The following is an 8,839-nucleotide window of genomic DNA, read 5'->3' on the forward strand; positions in this document are numbered from 1 at the left end:
CTATTTTAAAACACTAACTGGTAACATCCTAGTAAATTCAGTATGTGGTCAATGTGTTCATCTGATTATAGTTAGAAGAAAACTGGGACAGAGAACGTTAAGTGGCTAACACTGATTTCTTGGGAGAATAAGAGCCAGGGTTAGGAACAGAACCCCAAATGCCTGGCTCCAGTATGCTGTGTTCTCAGCTACTCAGCAGAACCAGGAAGGTAACCCTACCCTGCCACTCCAAAATACTGACTTACCCAATTTGAACCTCCGAGGTTTTTGAGGTTTCGGTATCACTAACCTTTATGGGCAAAAGCCTGCTTTCCAATCCCAGTGTGGCTTCCTTCTGGACATCCCCCTTTTCTAGGCCAGGATTCCAGCTCAGCATTGGCAATAAACCTCTGTACTCTGGATCCCGGAGTTGTATCCTGCCTTGTTGTCAGATCCCATTTTAATCTTTAGTGACTTTTCTGTTGGGTCACTCCACTGAAGCTGATTCCAATATTATATTCATTTTGACTCTTCTTTTGCAGACAGTTTTTGTCACAGTGTAATTTGTTTGGGGGCAGATTGGAGTCTGTGATTATAGACTAGAATTACATTAGTCAGTGCAAGCCTTGGCATTTACAGCTGCTTCTCTTTTGTGGTACCTTTTTAAAGTTAAGTTTCATTAAACTTTTAAAGGGAAAATGCTCTATGGAATTCATGAGCAAAATCTGAACTCAAATTAGGGAAGACTGTCAATTTTCCTGATCAACATTTAAACCAATATTAAGATTGAAAGGATATCAGGAGTCTTCAATGAATGAATCTAATTGGGAAGATTGTTTTATACACGGTTGCACTTGACGCTAAACAATCCTTATTTCATGAAGTACATCAAGGTAGCTATTCCATAATCTTCCTGGGTTATGAAGGAAATATAAGTTCATTTGAAAAATCATCATATCTTTACGACATGTTCTGTTATTTGTACACAGGTAATATATGCTCATAAATAAGCTGGCAATGTTGTACAGAGTTGCCAAAAAATTGTTAAAGCCTTGCTTAAAATTTGGGTGAACAAAAATACCCTCTAAGCAATTGCTCTTAGAATATTTGATGATGGATATTCAAGAAGCCTTTAAAGTATGGTAAACATTTCCCCTTTTAAAAATATGAAGACAGAGGGGGCGGGGAAGGGAGCAGCCGGGCGGTGGAAGCGCGAGCGGGAGGCCGGCCGCGGTCCCGACCTTGCTGCCGTCGCCGCCGGGGCTCGCCCGGGGATGTCTCGTCTCAAGGCCCCCGAGCACCACGCGGCGGCCGCCGTCCCGGCCTCTGAGGGCCGCCATGCCCCGGCAGCGCGCGCGGGCTGAGGGCTGCTCGGTGCCGGCTGGGGGCGCCGGGGGAGGGGCCCGGGCGGGCCGGGAGGGGCTGCCCAGGCCCCGCGTTTCCCCCTTCACCGCGGCCGGCGCCGGGCCAGGAGGATGCGCGGCGCCGGGCTCTGAAACATGGAGGGACTTCTGTACAAGTGGACCAACTATCTCACAGGTTGGCAGCCTCGTTGTTTTGTTTTAGATAATGGAATCCTGTCCTACTGTGATTCACCAGATGATGTTTGCAAAGGGAGCAAAGGAAGTGTAAAGATGGTAGTTTGTGAAATTAAAGTCCATTCAGCAGACAACACAAGAATGGAATTAATCATTCCAGGAGAGCAGCATTTCTACATGAAGGCAGTGAATGCAGCTGAAAGACGAAGGTGGCTGGTTGTTCTGGGGAGCTCCAAAGCCTGTTTGTCTGATACTAGGACTAAAAAAGAAAAAGAAATAAATGAAACCAGTGAATCTCTGAAAACCAAAATGTCTGAGCTTCGCCTCTACTGTGACCTCCTAATGAAGCAAGTTCATACGATCCAAGAATTTGTTCACCATGATGAGAATCATTCATCTCCCAGCATAGAGAACATGAATGAAGCCTCTTCTCTACTTAGGGCGACGTGTAATACATTCATCACAACGCTTGAGGAATGTGTGAAGATAGCGAATGCCAAGTTTAAACCCGGGATGTTTCAGCTGTGCCATCTGGATCCCTTAGTTTCTCCTGTGTCAACTAATCCTGTTCAAATGATGAAACGTCCTGTCAGTCACCCTGGTTCTTGCAGTTCAGAGAGGAGTAGCCACTCTATAAAAGAAACAGTGTCTACACTTCACCGAATCTCCCAGCGGCGCCGAAGAACCTACACAGATACAGACTCTTTTTTTTTATTTATTTATTTATTTATTTATTTATTTATTTATTTATTTATATTTTTTTTATTTATTTTTATTTTTTTATTTTTTTATTTTAACATCTTTATTGGAGTATAATTGCTTTACAGTGGTATGTTAGTTTCAGCTTCACAACAAAATGAATCAGTTATATATATACATATGTTCCCATATCTCTTCCCGCTTGCGTCTCCCTCCCTCCCACCCTCCGTATCCCACCCCTCCAGGCGGTCACAAAGCACCGAGCTGATCTCCCTGTGCTATGCGGCTGCTTCCCACTAGCTATCTACCTTACGTTTGGTAGTGTATATATGTCCATGCCTCTTTCTCGCTTTGTCACCGTTTACCCTTCCCCCTCCCCATAGCCTCAAGTCCATCCTCTAGTAAGTCTGTGTCTTTATTCCTGTTTCAACCCTAGGTTTTTCATGACATTTTTTTGTAATGATGTTCCTCTCGAAGACCCACATAGACCTGTTCACTGTTCAAGAAATACACTTAATGGAGATTTGGCATCAGCAACCATTCCTGAAGAAAGCAGACTTATGGCCAAAAGAAAATCTGAATCGGAAGATCCTCTTCCATCCTTCTCTTCCTGAGGAAACGGAAGTGTCCACCTTTCTCTAAGTATTGCTCTGCAAAAGCTGCTGTAATTAAACTATGTTATAGGGAGTAATTTTTCCCTTAGGATTACTCTGCACTTTATAGAATATTATAAGACAAACAAACAAAAAACAACCCACATACCTTTGAAGTGTATTTTATCTTTATATAGTTTATTTGCAAGAGTATTTTCCTAATAACTTCACAGTATGAATGTGCATCTTCTTGTTTTTTGAACAAATGATGGTGTAACATTTTGACATCTGTAAGGACAAATGTAGATTTTTTTCTAAAAAACTGTGAGGGACTGACATCTTAGTCAGTGTGTATTGTAGCTTATAAACATGAAATCTTATAAACCTAAGGTTTCATTCAGTTTGACAGAAGTGTGATATACGTAACTTGTGCCATGGACCAAATGGTCATTTTACCCCAGCTGAAACTGAGTTACGGTCGCAGCTTGATGGTGTTTGTATTATATTCCTTTAAGCAAAAAGGAAACATTTAATATTCGAAATATTTTTACCCCAAATACCATGACATTGAGGATTTTTTAAAAACCAGAATGTGCTGTCCTTTGTATATGAAGTTGACACTACTGATTTGTCAATACCAAATACTGGGTTAAAGTATTTAATTTTTACTTACTTATTTTTCTGTTGCATCAAAAAAAAAATGATTTCATCCTAACTTTTATGACCTACCAAATTTAAGATGTGCATACCTTGTTATTTACATTGTTCTAGAAAAGAGGTTAATACTGTAGTGACCTTGCTCACTTCCACCAGAGAAATAAATGACTTGTAATGGAAGAGGATTTTAGTGCTTTTTTCCGAAAATAGACTTAAGTTGCTGTTGTAAGGTATTAATGTTTGCAGCTCTTTAGAATATCTAGACATTTTTAATTTATGAATATTTATAAAAAAGGAATGTCAAGGTGACTGCCCTACATAACTTGAGAATGGCATTATTTAATTAAAGAACAAATAGCATTTTTTGGTAGTGCCTGTCCATACCTATTGTCAGTGTCTGCCTTGTAAACTGTTTTTTCAGTTCACTTTGGAGTGATGGTTTTGTCCAAGGTTTTGGATGAGGAGCACTTTAAAACAAACTGGTTTGGTGTTTTTAAGTTAATCATATGCTTAATAAATATGTGGTTTTTGCATTAAAAAAAATGAAGACAGAAATGTAATCAACCACTATTTTTTTTTTTCCAGGGAAGTTTCTTACTAAATTTTTTTCTTAAAAGATAAAAAGGTTGGGGGCTTCCCTGGTGGCACAGTGGTTGAGGGTCCACCTGCCAATGAGGGGAACACGGGTTTGTGCCCCGGTCCGGGAGGATCCCACGTGCCGCGGAGCGACTGGGCCCGTGAGCCATGGCCGCTGAGCCTGCGCGTCCGGAGCCTGTGCTCCGCAACGGGAGAGGCCACAACAGTGAGAGGCCCGCGTACCGGAAAAAAAAAAAAAAAAAAAGGATAGAGAGAGATTAACTTAGATCAAATAAACCAAAATAACTTTTAAAAGAAAAAATTATTATGTTCAACTATAAAGGGAATTTTTCATATTGTGTGTGCGTTTTAATACACAGAACAAGGAATGTGTAAAATTCTCAGAAGTAGTACTTCTATAAAGCCAATCAGAACTGATTAAACAGATAGGCATTACTTTGAGAAGGGCTAAAAATTATGTTATAGATGGATATTTAATGACATGAAAAAATGTTCATGGCATAAAATCTAATAAAAATATTATAAAACAATATGTACAATACACACCTGTTTTAATTAAAATAAAGATGTGTGTGACTCTAAACCAAAGACCTGAGAGATGTATATCAAACAGCTTTACTAGCAATAAAGCTAAAATTTGTATCTCTATCACTTTGTATCTATGCTCATATGTAATATTCTTTTCAAGTAAAGTTGTTGACTGATTTTGATACCAGGGTTATGCTGGCTCATAAAAATAGATGTGGAATGCACACTATTTCTCTAGTTTCTAAAGGAGCTTGTATATTCTTGGATTTTTTTTTTTCCGTTAAGTATTTGGTAGAATTCACCAATGAATCCGTCTGGGCCTGGAGTTCTCTATGTGAGGAATTTTATTATTATAAATTTAATTTATTTAACACACAGGGCTGTTCAGATTTTCTGATTCTTCTTATATTAGTTTTGGTAATTTGTGAAGCGAAATAAAGCACATCTTGAGCGGGAGAGGAAGAAGGAACGAGAAGGAAATGAAAAAGACAGGTACTCCTGTGATCCTTGGGAGGTGAGGCGTAAGGAGAGGCTAGAGGTGTGAATTTGTTATCAAGTTAGTTATCTGCAGGTGGCACATATTCCTTGTGTACTGAGAAAAGACATGAAAAGTGCCTAATCTGAAATGAGTTAAAGTACTCCCAATGACTTAAGAGTTTAATAGCTTCTGCATCTCTGATTTCCAAGACTGAATTCAACAATTACAGGTCTTAAAAATAAAAATGGAATTTAATTTATAAAGAGAAGATCGTATAACTTGCAACAAAGCATAATGACTCTACAAACCATCTATCTCAGTAAAACTGTCAAAAAAGTTAATTTGCATGTCCACTTTCACTAAATTAAGTTGTGTTTTAACATTTTATATGCTCTTCATAAGTGTGAAGTTTTACTTTTAAATACTGGCCAAGTAAACCAAACCAAACCAAGTGCATCTATTTTTTTTTTTATAGATCTTTATTGGAGTATAATTGCTTCACAATACTGTGTTAGTTTCTGTTGCACAACAAAGCGAATCAGCCATATGCATACACGTGTCCCCATATCCCCGCCCTTTTGAGCCTCCCTTCCATCCTCCTTATCCCACCCCTCTAGGTCATTGCAAAGCACTGAGCCGATCTCCCTGTGCTATGCTGTTGCTTCCCACCAGCCAACTATTTTACATTCAGTAGTGTATATATGTCCATGCCGCTCTCTCACTTCGCCCCAGCTTCTCCCTCCCACCCCATGTCCTCAAGTCCATTCTCTATGTCTACCTCTTTATTCCTGCCCTGCAACTATGTTCATTAGTACCATGTTTTTTTGTTTGTTTTGTTTTCTTTTTTAGATTCCATATATATGCGTTAGCATACGGTGTTTGTTTTTCTCTTTCTGATTTACTTCACCCTGTATGACAGACTCTGAGTCCATCCACCTCACTACAGATAACTCAGTTTCGTTTCTTTTTGTGGCTGAGTAATATTGCATTGTATGTATGTCTCACATCTTCTTAATCCATTCACATGTTGATGGACATTTAGGTTGGTTCCATGTCCTGCCTACTGTAAATAGTGCTGAAATGAACATTGTGCTACATGTATCTTTTTGAATTATGGTTTTCTCAGGGTATATGCCCAGTAGTGGGATTGCTGGATCATATGGTAGTTCTACTTTTAGTTTTATAAGGGTGCTCCATTCTGTTTTCCGTAGTGGTTGTATCAATTTATATTCCCACCAACAGTGCAGAAGTGTTCCCTTTTCTCCACACCCTCTCCAGCATTTATTGTTTCTAGATTTTTTGATAATGGCCATTCTGACCGGTGTGAGGTGATACCTCGTTGTACTTTTGATTTGCATTTCTCTAATAATAGACCAATGGTACAGGATAGAATGCCCAGAGATAAACTCATGCACATATGGGCACCTAATTTACGACAAAGGAGGCAAGAACATACAGTGGAGAAAAGACAGTCTCTTCAATAAGTGGTGCTGGGAAAACTGGACAGCTACATGTAAAAGAATGAAATTAGAACACTACCTAACTCCACTTAATACCATACACAAAAATAAACTCCAAATGGATTAAAGGCTTAAATGTAAGACCAGACACTCTAAAACTCTTAGAGGAAAACAGGAAAAACACTCTTTGACATAAACCACAGAAAGATCTTTTCTGACCCACCTCCTAGAGTAATGGAAATAAAAACAAAAATAAACAAATGGGACTTAATTAAACTTAAAAGCTTTTGCACAGCAAAGGACATAAACAAGATGGAAAGACAGCTCTCAGAATGGGAGCAAATATTTGCAAATGAAACAACAGACAAAGGATTAATCTCCAAAATATACAAACAGCCCATGGAGCTCAATATCAAAAAAACAAACAATCCAGCTGAAAAATGGGTGGAAGACCTAAATAGACATTTCACCAAGGAAGACATACAGACGGCCAAGAGGCACATGAAAAGATGCTCAACAGTATATCTATTTTTTTTTTTTTTTGCGGTACGCGGGGCTCTCACTCTTGTGAGAGGCTCCTCTCCCGTTGCGGAGCACAGGCTCCGGACGCGCAGGCTCAGCGGCCATGGCTCACAGGCCCAGCTGCTCCGTGGCATGTGGGATCCTCCCAGAACGGGGCACAAACCCGTGTCCCCTGCATCGGCAGGCGGACTCTCAACCACTGCGCCACCAGGGAAGCCCAGTACATCTATTTTTAAGAGGATTTGTCATATCTTAGAGTTCACCTGAATCCTACTAAGAATTATGGCAGAAGTGGGATGGGGAAGAGTGGCAATTTAGAAATTTGAGTGATGAGATCAAATAGAATATATTAGATTATATGTTAGTCCTGAAATTTGGATATAAACTTATGCAAAGGAAAAGTCACACATAAACATTTGTCATTTAAAAAAAAATTTCAAGTGCTCTGCAATGCTGTAAGTGTTATAGACATTTTTACAATCACAAAAGAAAATACAATAATGATCAAACAAATGGAAAATGCAAGTCTGGATCAATACACAAAACTAATGGAAGCCATAAAGTTTTAGAGGAAGCATATATGACTGTCACAGTTTATTTGAACAGTATGTGTCTTGGCGCCCAGAGGACAATCCTCCTAGTCTCCTCCGGCATCAAGGTTCCTAGCTCAAAAATCAGAATTCTTACTTGAATGAGAGTTTGACAATTCTGTATTTATCAAAATGAATGAAATCTAAAGCGACCATGAAAGAATAGTTTGCATGTTCTCATTGAACAAACATTTGTAAATTGGCCTCTGCGTATGTAAATTACCAAGTTGAGGGGTGGTAATAGGTTGGACAACTTTTATGCCAACTTAAAAATTCCCACCACCTTTTGGCTCTGGCTATCGCTGTGACAACCAGCAGTCTTCAGATATATCTTAACAGTTCCTCATTTCTTGCTTTTTGCCCTAGGGCTTCTCTTATGTCTCAATACAGGATGCTGTGGGAGCTGACGCAGCCTTTCTGGAACAGCTAGAGAGACAGGAGTCAGGGGATAAAATCCCTCTCTCAAATGTCCTTAGACTGACAGTTCTGAGACATATTCTTAGTCTTCAGAAACTCTGCAGGGAAATTTAGTTCTGGTTGTTTATAGCAGAACCAAATCAATAATGCACCTTTGGATTAGTCTTCCTTTCCCAGTTTACTCTTGCAATTCCGCAACTCTCGTTCCCTAGGCTCACTTCACACATGTAAGACTGTCTCAAGCTCTGCTTTTTGGGAGAACCAAAACTAAACATTATTTTAAAATGTGGAAGTTTCCCTTCCTACCACAACAAACTCATGTGCTATATATATTTTTAGTTTGGCTCAAGCACAAGAAATACTGTTAGTATTATATCATGCAAAACAATTTTATGCAAAATAATCACTAACTGTGTCACAAAACTTGTTTTTAAAGCAAGTGGCAGAGTTGGAATTCAAAGTCAGATTTGCTTACATCATCCTTTATGTCTCAATAAGAGTAAGAGGGTGTGCTCACATAAGGCAATCAAGGAGAGTTGGATAAAGACATGTTTACCAAGGTATAGGTAGGGTTAAGGAAATCCAAAGAGGGATGGTAAACTGACCCTGGGGTGAGGGTCAGTGAGAGAGCCATTATTACTCCTGAACTGAAGAGGAGAGGGGAGGGAGTAATCAACAGAATGTGGAGATAGTAGCTCTATAGAGAGGGCTACCTTTCAACATCTGCCACTTTGAGGACAAGAAAGCAGCCAAGCCACTGCAACCTAGCAAGGAGGGATCT

At 39.5% G+C, this 8,839-nt stretch overlaps 1 pseudogene; it reads left to right on the top strand.

Annotated features, from left to right (window-relative positions):
• Window positions 1-1,478: 1,478 nt before the first annotated feature.
• Window positions 1,479-2,270, top strand: LOC132424413 (pleckstrin homology domain-containing family A member 3 pseudogene; annotated as a pseudogene).
• The last annotated feature ends 6,569 nt before the right edge of the window (window positions 2,271-8,839 follow it).

This window comes from Delphinus delphis, chromosome 4 (genome assembly GCF_949987515.2).
Source record: "Delphinus delphis chromosome 4, mDelDel1.2, whole genome shotgun sequence".
Classification (NCBI taxonomy): domain Eukaryota; kingdom Metazoa; phylum Chordata; class Mammalia; order Artiodactyla; family Delphinidae; genus Delphinus; species Delphinus delphis.